General features: G+C 32.6%; 1 pseudogene; it reads right to left on the bottom strand.

Moving 5' to 3' along the window:
- Nucleotides 1–1,497: 1,497 nt before the first annotated feature.
- Nucleotides 1,498–7,063, bottom strand: LOC114384472 (annotated as a pseudogene).
- Nucleotides 7,064–13,492: the final 6,429 nt, after the last annotated feature.

Genomic DNA, 13,492 nt, shown 5'->3' with positions numbered 1-13,492 from the left:
GTTGGGTAGGTTTTTTGTCCAACATTGGTCAGGGTTATTTTTTAGCCAACTTCGACTAGAGATTTTTCATCCAACATTAACCAATGATGTTTTTTGGTCGACATCGGGTAGGTTCTATTGGTGGCATCGACCAAGCTATTTTTTAGCCGATATTGGGTAGATTTTTTTGTCAACGCCTGCTAGAATTTTTTAGGTCGGCGTTGGCTAAAAATAGTGTTGGTCAATGTCGTTTGAAAAGACCCTAACCGATGTCGGCCAAACAAACCCAAGCCGACGTTGGTAAAAAAAACCTAGCCAACATCGACTGAATAATAGACTCAACCAATGTTAGCCGAAAAATAGCCCCAGCTGACAAATATTCCCGACATACTTTGACAAAAAAAACCTTATTTGATGTCGACCGAAAAATAGTCTTGGTTGATGTCGGTTTAAAAACATCACTGATTGTGGTCAGGCAAAACAACCCTAGTTAAAATTATCAATATTTTGTATTTATAAATTATTAAAAATTGAAAAATATTTTTTAATTAATATTTCAAAAGTAGATTGTGTTTATTTTCTATAAAGTTTAATATTAAAATTTCATCTATTTAAAATATAAAATTGAAATTTTGCATATGGAGGAAATTGAATTGCCCTATCCAAACAAAAAATTTAAAACGGAAGAAATTTGAATTGATTTATCCAAATAAAGCATTTAAAAAATGAAAAAAATTAAAATCAAATCATTTCAAATTCCCTGAAATTTTGAAATTCCTGATCCAAACACAAGGTAAGAGTGTGTTTGGATAGAGAATTTTAACTGAGGAAAGAATTTATCAGAGAATTTAAATTTCTTTAATCTAAAATTCATTGTTTGGATGTTTTTTATGAAGAATTTAAATTTATGGAATTTTAAACAACTAAAAATGTGGAATTTTAATTTTCTTCTAAAAGGTGAGAAATTGAAATTCTCTTCTTGATAGAAGAACCTTCCAAAACGTTCGTGTTTTTTCTTTATAACCTTCATCCTCTCTTCCACCTGAAAGTTCCCGAAATCCCGTTCTCAAACTCGCGACTCTTCCCTCACGCCGATGATCCTCTTCTTCAAGAAACACCGTTTGAGCTCGCGAAGCGTTGATCAGGTGCGGGCGTAGGGAGACACATAGAATTGCACCCGCCAGTCATGGGAATAGTCGTCGCTGCCTATCACGCGATGGAGATGCTCACTAGCACAGAGGACCTGGGTCATGCCCTGCGTCGTTGACTGAATGTTGTGGTCGAGTATGGTGGTGTACGCTATTATGTCCCGGTTTCCCTGGAACTTCCCATGCCGCATCAATATTCTTCTCTTTGGAAGCACACCAACCATATCTTTTTTTTTTTTTTGCATTCATTTTCTTTCACCCTCAATTTTAATTTTTTTTATCCAAACACAATTTTGAAAATAAAAGAATTTCAATTGAAGTATTTGAAATTCTTAGAATTTAAAATTTCTCAGAATTTTAAATTCTCTCATCCAAACACACTCTAAAATATTTCATTGAACAGAACGAGTTGAGTACAAAGCTGGGGTACATACATGGCAAAATAGTTCCAGGTGTTGGGTATCAGCAATCAACCCAAAATCAACCGCACAAAGGGGGATAAACAGGTAACCACCTCAGTGATACATATTGACTATACAACATACTTGTTTGATATTTCCAAGCTATTAAAAAGTAGATTATTTATGTGTCCATCTTTTCTTTAAGGGTGCTGCAAAGTAAGGTGATATCAGGAAGATCTGTGCTTGGCACACAAATGCATTTTATGGGAAGCTTCCAGTTCCAGACTAACAATCACAACCCATCTTTTCCTTTGTTTTTCTTTCATTTTTCTCTTCCCATCAAGGGTTCCAATCCATTTTGTTATGTCTGTTCTTGAAATGTTCGTGAAATTAACTTTTCTACATCAGGAAAACATCCATGAAGATAAAGGGTTATGCATACGATTCCCGCCACAAGACAACCAGCCCATTATTCCTGTCTCCATGGGCTGTGCAACATCCTTTTCACGCTTGTGTAGCACTCTAACAAACTCATCAAAACTTAGGTTTCCATCCCGATTTGCATCAAACAAATGGAAAACAATTTCAACCACAATGTTCGAGAGAGATATGCCATATACCTGAAATTATAACAATCAGACAATATAAGAATTTGTTGTCCTCTTCATATAATCTACAAAAATTGGCCAAGGAAAGAATATTAGAAAAACACTTTGGTTAATCTAAAGTCCACACTCCAGATCATGTAATCAAACAATTGATAGCAGAAAAAAGACTTAATTACAAATTTGGTCCCCCTATTTATCTCAACTCACAAATTTGATCTCCCTGTAATTTAATTCACCAATTGAGTCTCCCATTTTTTTTGCAATCCAATAATTTTAGTCCCCAATCTCAAATTTGAACGTTGTCTGTCATGCTTTTATTGGACATTGATTAGGTGCACGAAATTCAATTTTCAATAAGAGCATGACACGTGACGGTCAATGTAAAAAATTAACGGTCAACGTCTAAATTTGGAGTTGGGGGACTAAAATTACCGAATTGCAAAAAAATGGGGAACTCAATTGGTGAATTAAATTATAAGGGGATCAAATTCAAAAACTAAGACAAATAGGAGGACTAAATTTGCAATTAAGCCCAGAAAAAAAGATTTGTAACATTGTATAGATGATATGAATATCTTATCCTCTATTACTACTATGTTGAGCACAAAATCAAAGATAAATGCCATACATGTGATGCTGCTCTCTGAAAATCGTCTCTTGTCAACAGGCCATTTACTTCTCCAAAACTGAAAAGGGCCAAAGAAAATGGCAGTAACTTTTTCCGTAGCTCTGCAAAGTTTTTTAAGTCCTCAAATGTGAGACGTGCATCCTTAAGGCGTGGATCATCATTCAATCCATCAACCCGTTCAAGCAACCTGCCTAGATGACTCATGTCGGCAGAAGCAACCATGGAGAGCGCAAAGTCCTTGGCTGATATGGTTTGTCGAGATTGGTAGTCATAATGAGCAAACTCCAGCCTCAGAATCTGCATAAAATATTACAATTGTCATGCATAACCACTTCTAAGGTCACTATAGAAAAGAATCTACATAAATGAATGGAAAAGAATAATCTAGTATATATAAAATTTATGGCAGGGATTCAAATCCACACAATCGTTTATGTAGAAGCATAAGTGTCAAGTTATCTCAATAAATCACAACCACATGTCACATACTGGTAGATAAACCCCCATAAGTAGTTAGTTACAATAGGTTGATTAGTTAGCATTTTTTAGTTATGTGAGATTGTTTGAACAAGGCCTGTGCCTATGAATAAAAAAAAGGGGGAGTTGAGACTTGAGAGAGGGGATCTTATCAAGTTGGAAAGGTTTGGACTCTTGAAGAGTGGGAGGAGGTCAGTCTTTCGAATACCCTGGCATTAGAGTAAGTAATTCATCTCTGGCTCTGTTACCAGAGTCCAGAGCGGTACTAGAGAATATTACACATTTTATCCCTTTTCTTCTCTATCCTGATCCAGTACTATCCCATAGACACACACCAAGCAGAATTCTAAGTATTTTCACTATCCTTGTGCTTGCTTTTCCCTTTCTAAGATCAAAATAGATCTAAAAGATAGCATGCCAGACCCACAAGTACAATCACCATATCTGACAAAGTTCCAAAGAATTATTGCCTTCCAAACAACTAGTCAGCATGATTCCTAATTCCTATAGTATTTAACATAACTAAGAAACTTAAATTTGCAAACAATAAAATTTCTTAAAACTATCTCAGATTACACATAAAAGCAAAATCAGTTTTTTGCAGTTCTTAATGCTATTATCACAAGTCTCAACTACCTCCAGATTAATGATATTAAAAACATAAAAGTATAAAGATCTTTTTCCACATGCATAATTATGCAATATATCATAAATGTTCAGACAACTTATAATACATGGTTTTCAAAATATGCGGAGCAGAAATGACAAGCAAACCATAGCCAAAACACCAGAAACCAAAAATCAAACTTATGATTTTACCTTTCCCTGCATTTTGGAGAGGGTGTTTAAAGAAAAAAAAAATTACCAAGACAAAAGACAAGAGCTTACAGTGCATTTGGAGGATGAGGAATCCTCCCTAACATAAGAGCGAAACACCGAATAAAATGATATAAAGAGGATTAAGAAGAAAACTTAAGTGGAGTGTAGCTGCTTAATCCCTCAAAATATCATTCCCTACAAAATAAAAATAAATCAAACCCCATAATGACATGGTGTGATTGAAGCAACTAGAAATTTACCTCATCATGCAACTCTCAAAAAAATTTCGAATTTATCATGCTGGAGGCATCCATTTCCATCTTTATCAAAAAAGTATTCCACTCTCCATCTTCCACAGAATCACTCACCTTTAGGCCAATTCGCAGTCCATCCCTGTGGTGAACACCCTGTCGATGACAAGATCGCATCAATGCCATCACTTTCTTGAATTCTTCCTTATTTATCTCCCTTCAAAATGGGGAAAACGAATTAATGTCATCAGAAGAGAGGTATAATTATAACAGTGGAAAAGCAAGCACCCACAGGGCTGCAAATCCAATTCATATGTAGCTAGAATTACAATGCAACATTTTGTGTAGCCTTGAAATTGATGCCATCACAAGTTCACAACAAACTAATTGCAATATCCTCATGCTCAAAAAAATTACTGATTAATATAATGGTTAAAATGAGTAAAGAGAAGAATATACTGTAAAAGAAAGAATCACAATTTACAAAATATTAACTCGGGCTATATATACATTGAGACTACCAAGTGATACTTCACTTTCAAAGGAGTAGCACGAACACTAACCCATTATTGTGGACATCAAACATTTTAAATGCCACTGAAAAGCTTGATTCCAGGATGCTGAGTAGTGTTACAAAAAGGATATACCTGCTCCAGAGAAAAATAACAGCATTTGGACACACATACAAACATATAGATCATGAGGAGACAGATTGAAAAGAAAATGCAAAATAGAAGAAAAATAGCCAAATAACCTTAGTTAAAGTGGCAGAAAGCCCCTTTGAGGACTGCTTCATCCTCAAATCAAATCCTACATAAGCTGCCTTGCCTCCACTTTACCCTATCCCCCTGATGCAATCCAACCCCCCAAGGGCATTGGATAGAAGACTCCAAGAAGATTGGGCCAAAAATGCAAGAGAAGGCCCTAGGGTTCTCATGAGCCTTAGGGTAGATTTCGGGCCCATGGGCTAAGTATGAGCCCACTTATCTTGGTACATATTAGATTAAGGTTTCATTAATTTTGGGCCTTGTATTTAGGGCTCCATAATGAAGGTAGGGTACCCTAGAAATATAGGATTTTTCAGCCCTTGTATTTTAGGGCACCTAGACTAGTTTTTGTATTAGGGGTAGTTTTGTAATTTGACATGCACTAAGTGGATATTTGATGTGTGTGGTTGGAAATAAATTTAATTGAATTGGTAGAAGCCCAATCCAATTAAATTTTAGAGGGGGAGGTGAGCATTTGCTTACTACACCCCATTGCCACATCATATAGTCACACTTTGTGCATGTCCTTCATGCTTTTCATGCCTCATGACACCTAAGCACACTTAGTGGAGAATCTTGGAATTGATCTTGGATTAGTGGGCTGAACCATAACTAAAATTCACTAATCATAATTAGTGAAATTTTGGCTCCAAAGTTTGGCTCCACAAATTCAATTTCAAATTCAAGTGAAATTTGAATTTCCCTCCAATTTTGTGTGACACTTAGGCTATAAATAGAGGTCATGTGTGTGCATTTTTTTGCAACTTTGATCATTTGAATATTAACTTCAGATTTCAGAGCTCCTTTTGAGCACAAAATTTCGTGCTCTTCTCTCCCTCTCCCTTCATTCATCTCCTTCTTCCTCCAAGCTCTTATCCATGGCCTCCTATGGTGGTGAGCTTCTTCTAGACTCATCTTCTCCTTGAAGTGGCGTCTCCTCTCTCTCTTCCTTCTCCATTCCGCTGCCATTCATCTTCCAAGAAGCAAAGGAATCCATTGATGAAGAAGATCCTAGGCCTACAAGCTCCAATGGAGCTTGCATAACCCCCTTCCCATAACAGGTCTTAGACATCCTTTGTAATTAAAAAGGAAGGAGAAGAAGTAAAGAAAGGACATGTTTAGTTTGAGAAAACACTTTCTCTTTCCATTTCATATTTTCACAAACAAATACAAAATCATCACCTCATTTATAATTTGTTTAATGTTTTCAAAAGGCTGCAAAAAAAAACATGAAAACAACACATTTTGTGAAACCTAACACACAAACTGCATACAATAAATAGCAAATTAGCAATTTGCCCAACTCCCCAATCACCAAAAAATAAAAACTTGACAGAGAACACAACATTAAGACAGAGGAGACAACTCTTTAAAAGATATCAGACCATCATTGTTTACATCAAAAAGCATAAAAAATTTGGAAGGAGGGCAGCCTAAATGGCCTGGCCTCCTTTCTCCTTCCAAGTATCCATCTCTAACAAGGTGGGATTCAGATGGAGGAAAACAGGAACCACTGCCCGCATTAGGTCTGCTGGTTTCATCAGAACTTCTCCTTCTGAACTACGATCAGATGCAAAGTACTCAAAAACCTTAATCAAAAGAGTAGTAGACGTTGTCAATGCAGTGATCATTTGAAAGCATATTACTTTGTGTAACATTAACCCAGTAATGTTATATTCTATTGTTAATCCTCATAATTCCCTACAAGATAATAATTAAACGAATTGGAAAAGCTATCTAATATCTTTTAAGAAAATAATATGCATTCAATAGTTTTTGTATCTAGTATGCTGGATGATTTGCACGAAGATGTTAGAGCCTTAAGGGGGGTTTAGAATTATTTTGTCAAGTAAAATTTAACCCAGCTTTTTCTGGACTTCTCTTCTCCTTTAAAGGAATTTAGGAGGAGCCAATCCAAATTCATTTTCTGAAAAATTATTAAAACATTATGCAGCTTATTTTTTATAAAAATAAAGGGAAAAAATAGCACTCATAGGAATGTTCAGTGAAATTATTTTAGAAAGAAAACAGAGAAATGTATACTCACTTTCCCTTCCTATGTATCTTCTCTTTCCACTCCAACCCACCCAAAAATGGGTGAACATTAATCATCCCTAAATAAAACCTAGCTTTTTTTCTGTTTCCTTGTTCCCCACCCTCTCTCTCCTCCCATGTTCTATCTCTCTCCTCCCCTTCTTTCAAGTCACTTTTTAAGTAGAAAGAGGTACATCATCCATGATCAGCACATTATGGTTCCAACCAATTTCCGTGTGATACAACTGAGATTTCTGAATTCGCAAGATAGAGAGTAAATAAAACAAAACTGAATTATGTATAGCATGGACATTGGTCTAGACTCTAGACCATAGTACTCCGAACCATGTAATAATTTCCTTTTCTATCAGCTAGAGAAATTAAATTCGTCATACAATTTTTACTTTATTTCTAAAGTTCAGAGATTTAGCTTTAAAGTATAAATAAATAAATCTAGACAAATCAACCGCAATTAAAAACATCAGTTGAATTTTTGGGCACGTAGAAAGATATTACAGTATTATGTTAAGATTAAATCACTAAATATTTACAGTGATACATATGCCACTATTAGTAGCACCTTTTCCGGAGGACTTCGCAATCTTATGCGTTTCTCATAGTTGAAGAAAACATTTCTCCTGAACGCATCTGCACCACACAAATCAATTTTAATTTTTAAAAATTAACAATACCAACTTAGAAAAAAAATTAAAAATTAAATATATTCATATATAATTATTACTTCATTTATCATATGTAATTATTAGTAGTGTACAAGTTTGATAGTATTAAAAAGTTGCGTAATTTTTGTTAATATCATTTGTATCAACATTTTGTGTCTTGCGTAATAATAAAAATTTAGATAAATTGTTACTTTTGTCCTTGGTAGAATAATGCAGTGATAATTAGTTTTTGAAATAAAAAAATTGTGAAATAATTCTTGAAAGTGTAAAAAGTATTTATGTCATTAAGTGTGAAAGGTTAACTTTAATGGTCTGCATCAAATAGTGTCTAAACTTTATAATTTAATATTAAATTGATCTTAAAAAATTATAATTTAATGAAAAAATGATCCACAAAATTAATGTATAAATTGAATTTAACTTCCCACTTAATGACAAAAACATTTTTGACACATTTTTTAGCATTTTGAGGATTATTTTAGAATTTTTATTCTTTTACATATTAAATTCAATAAATTGTCACTGTTTTATATTTTGAAGGACAAAAGTCATTATTTATCCTAAAATTCATATTTACACAAGCAAAAATAACTTTCATCAATGATATTCGATTACAAAAGTCATTTTAAAAATATTTACGAGATATGAATTATAATTTAACTAAATATTATAATTTATATTCATCATAATATATAAATAATATTAATGTTGTTTTTTCACACTGTTAATGTTATTTATTACTAGGAGAAATTCAAGCACTACATGTTTGACTAACCACATATTATATTTCTTTTAGAAAACTGTTAAATTTTTTAAAAAAGTTTAAAACAGTTGTTATTATATTATAATATGCAAGAAATAAAATTATTATTATTTAAAATAAATATTAAACTGTTGCAGTAAATAGCGTTTAGAATATTATTGATGATAATTAATATATTATAGTTATAATATTATAATCTTATATATTATAGTTTTTATTGTTTTATTTAAATATTGTAATAATTAATATATAGTATATAAATATATTCCATGTGTTACTTAAGGTTATTTTATAACACCTCAAATTCTTTTTTTGAAATATAACTTTAAAATTATTTAAATAATATATTCTGCGAAATACGCGTTATTAAATTTAATTTTTATTTTTAAGTTGATAAAATATCTCAATATTTCTTTCTAGAAAAAAGGATCACGTGCGTGCATATATATATATATATAAATATATGCTTGATTAAAGTATGTAACTATAATTAAAATGCATGAGTAAAGGTGTTGTCAAAATGCATTCTCTATTTAAAAGTCATTTCAAAAGTTGTTGTCGTTTTTCTTTCATCCTCACACAGTGCTATGATAAAGTATAACTTATAAAGAATTAACTTATACAAAATTAAATGATGATAAACTCAAAAAAAATACGTAATCATACATACTGAATCTCAGTGATCCTTAGGATATAAACATAAATATATTGAAATAGTTTCTAGTGTTTGCAAGAAAGATAAAATATTCACTGTGCATCACATTATTATACAGTATCACCAAGAGGATTAATACAACAACATATCATGACATTGAGTATAGAAATCTCTCTACCCCACATATACCTCAAAAAGTGGAAAACAATCCTACACTCAGAACACTCACTACCGAAGACACTTAAACTACCTAGGGTGAAGTCATATCCTCATAAGGGTTGCTCGTCTCTCAAGGAATCTCATTCCTTGTCAGACAAAATCATCTCTTCCCTGGATATCCCTTCATCACATACACCCTGGTAGAAAACAATCTCGAATGACGTGAGATCCTCATCATCAATAAAATCTCCAACATCCGCATAGACTTTAACGATCATATACTGGCAAAAGGTAGATATGGTGACCCTCCCATTAACATCATGCTCAAAGAAGTGTCGCATGAACCATAGTGGGTTGTGTGACCGCTCAAATCCTAAGTAGATAATAATATGGTTAATGTCACACCGAGGAGTACACTCGAAAGGAACATGATACGTAACGAGTGCCTCTACGGTAATCAATGGTATCTGGGGCTCATCTGACAACAAAAAGTGGCGTTTGATGTAACCAAAGTGCATGTGAAAGGTGTGTCCTTCACTCCTCAAACGCCACAAACACACAAACAAAATCATAGTATTCAATTTACTTAACCAGTGTGTGTGATTGTCTAAGCAAACAACACTCTCGTGTCCTAAGCGCATAACTATCCCACTTATTTCACAATAGGGCCAAACCACTACCACCAAGCCTCCCAGGTCATGATGATCTTACACTTTTATGTGGATGATAGTCAATAGTGATCTCCACTTACAAATACATTGTACATCAATCCCCAGCTCCCAACTCAAAAAGTATAGTCTCAAAGCCAGTCAGGAATAGCAAAGTGAGGCTTGTGAACTTCCTGCGCCAAATGGCGGGTAGTCACCACTCGCTTATTCCCCTAGGTCCCATGAACCTCTGTGCTTACTACACCCCAGTGTATCTCTGTCCATCATCTACTTTCTCAACGCAACCTCACCATTCATGGATGGCATAGAACCTTGGATTCTTTACTCTTCTTTTGGTTCTCTTGCTCTTATCGTCGCGTCGTGTGTGTAGCCCTCATGCCACGTATGACAAACATAATCAAACATTCACACAACAAGAAATAGAGGCGAGCATCAAACATACTACTACTCTCAGGAAATCAATCTCAATCTCTCAAGTAATAAAAAGAACACATCTATTAGTAGACAACATAATAGCTAAAATACAATCAACCCGAAATTATAACAAACAATTTATCAAGGGTCAGACACCCCTGGACCCAACCCAAAGTGCGTGCAAAAAAGATCGTCAATATATATATATATATATATATATATATATATATATATATATATATATATATAATGTCACATCAAATATAATTTGTCAAAGTTCACACTTTCACGGTCTTATTCATTCAAAACAATAGTAATTTAGAAATAAATGTTCAGCATGCTCAATCATGTTATTCAAAAATACAAAGCACAAAGTGCTTAATTCTAGTGATTTTATCAGTCTTAGTCTATTGTCCTATAATTTTGCCAGAATCAATTCTTAACATTCCCTACTTCTTCCCCAAGATTTTTCCCATGTTCTAACTCCATTTTAAGCTTAAAATTACTAAATTAAGTTATCTGATACTCAAATTCCCTTGTTGTTCAGATTCACCAAATTTTATTCCTAAACTTTAATCAAATTTTCTAGGTGCTCTAAAAATTGATTTTTCCTAAACCTTATGTGTGACCCTACATTGTCATACCTAATAAATTCATTTTTGAGGTTAAAAATTCCAAAACAAACAGCACACATAACAGTACTAACCAGGTCAAATTCATGTTAAAATTGTAGCTTCCTAAAAATCTCTTTAACTGGTTGTGCTCATCACTTTCTCTAGAAGATTCCATTTAAGACGCACCATAAATCTGACCCTAGGTTTCAATACCCAAAGAACTCATTTTGGCATCAAAATTTCAAGAAAAATAATCCAGCATACAGTTCCAGGACAAGGCAGCAAGCGCGAAAATTTCAAGAACACAACTACATTTTTGAAGCTAAGTTTCCATGCATCACATGGTTAGGATTTAAATTGGAGAGACCCCCCTTACCTCTTGCAGCCTCCACGTGAAAGAGAAGGGTACAACCAAATGAACCAATAATGAAGTTCTCTTGAGTCAAAAACAAGCTTCAACAAAACTCAAGAGCATGAGAGAAAATTCAAGTGATGAAGAAGAATGAACAAGGCTAGAGTGAAGGGTGAACTTGCTTACCAACACTTCTAGGCTTCAAGATTTCTATATCATCCCTCAAGAGCAAGAAGAAGAAGTTTTGCTACTCTACCTAGAAGCTGACATGAAAATGAGAGAAAATGACACTGTTTTGGGGTTTTAATGAAGCTTGTAAGTGTGCTTAAGGCTTTGGTCTGATGGATTAAGGTGTTGATTTATCTTAATCACTCAATTTTGATTCATGAATGACTCTTGGTAGTTCATGGAAACTGTGTAAATCAAGCCCACAATTAGTATGGTTTCCTTTTGAATTTTCTACTAAAAATGGTTAAAGTAGAGTTTTGTCAAAAATGGATATTCTTGCTTTTTACTAAAACTAGTAAATTCTATCCTAAACACCTTGATTATTGTGCTAATCTTCCTAGGATTACGTGTAACTAGAGTAAAACTCACATAAAGATTACTCTTACATAGAGCTAAATTACATTGTCACTCAGGATACAACACAATTTTGTTACATAAAGAATCTTCGTTCAGACAGTTTCCATATCTCTGTCAAGTTAGACTAAACAAATTATTTACACTAAATATAGACACACACACATATATATAGCACGAAAATTATGCATTTAAAATTATATAAAGAATAAATTAAATCACACAAACACAAAATTAAATTACACTATAAATTTTCATTGTCTAACTCACCACATTGTCACTTTACACAGTGTAGCAAAATAAATTAAGAAAAAAATTTGCACAAAAATTATGCATTTAAAATTATATAAAGAATAAATTAAATCACACAAACACAAAATTAAATTACACTATAAATTTTCACTGTCTAGCTCATCACATTGTCCAAAATAAATTAAGAAAAAAAATTTGAAGGTGTTACAATTTCTAGTGAATTTCTAAACAATAAATGTTTAAATTAAAAAAAAAATTGATGATTATAATTGATTTAATTAAATTTCAGGTGGACTTATATATGTTACAATTGAATTATTTAATATTACAAAAAAACTTTTTTGATAATGTTACAATTAAATTATTTAACTTTTTATATTTTGTCTTCTCTAATTTTATATTTTTTTAACCCACTGCTTATTCTATAAAAAAAACATTACTTCTCAACTTTTTTTTTGTATTTTTAATTATTTAATATGTAAGTTATTTGGTTTGTTATATTAAAATTTTATGATTTTAATATTTATGTCATTATTTGTATATATATAATAATTATTATCATTAAATTTTTAAAAATATATTGGGAAAGATTGTAAAATGAAAATAAAAGCAGGAAAAACAAGTTTACCTAAAGGCTATATTTTAATTTCAGTAACTTTATCATCAAGTTAGTAGGTAATTAATTTTAGCCCTTCCTATTAATAAATAGGAAGGGACTACCTAATTTCAGTAACTTTATTAACTTTGTTAACTATGGATAATATTCAAAAAGTAGAGACTTGAGAGGGTCTACCTCCAGTTTCCACGCGTTGCGCGTCCCTTACCAGACCAAATTGTGAAATTACTGCAAACTAACGTTTGGTCCAAAGTGTGTAGTCTGTAGCGTAGAAGAAACATGTTTAATTTGGGATAAAAATTTAAATTTAACATGAGATAATATTCAAAGTTGTTTGTTAAAAAAGAGAAGAAAATATGAAAATTTAATATTTTTCTTTTTATTTGATTATGTAGAAAACAATAAAAAACATGTATATAAAACAACTTAGGCATTCCTTTTTTTTTTTTTTACAGCAACTTAGTCATTCCTACAAAAGGAAAAAGTATAAAAAAACAAGGACACTTTTTTTTGGTAAAAAAATAGTTAATACAAGATGTAATCTGAAAAGAATAATTCTAAGTTCCCCTATAATGTCATTTTGCTTCCTTTGTATGGTAAATATTGAAAATTAATATATTGT

This window comes from Glycine soja, chromosome 14, assembly GCF_004193775.1.
Source record: "Glycine soja cultivar W05 chromosome 14, ASM419377v2, whole genome shotgun sequence".
Taxonomy (NCBI): Eukaryota; Viridiplantae; Streptophyta; class Magnoliopsida; order Fabales; family Fabaceae; genus Glycine; species Glycine soja.
The sequence above is the reverse complement of the archived record's forward strand: the minus strand, read 5'-3'. Positions and strand labels throughout refer to the sequence as shown.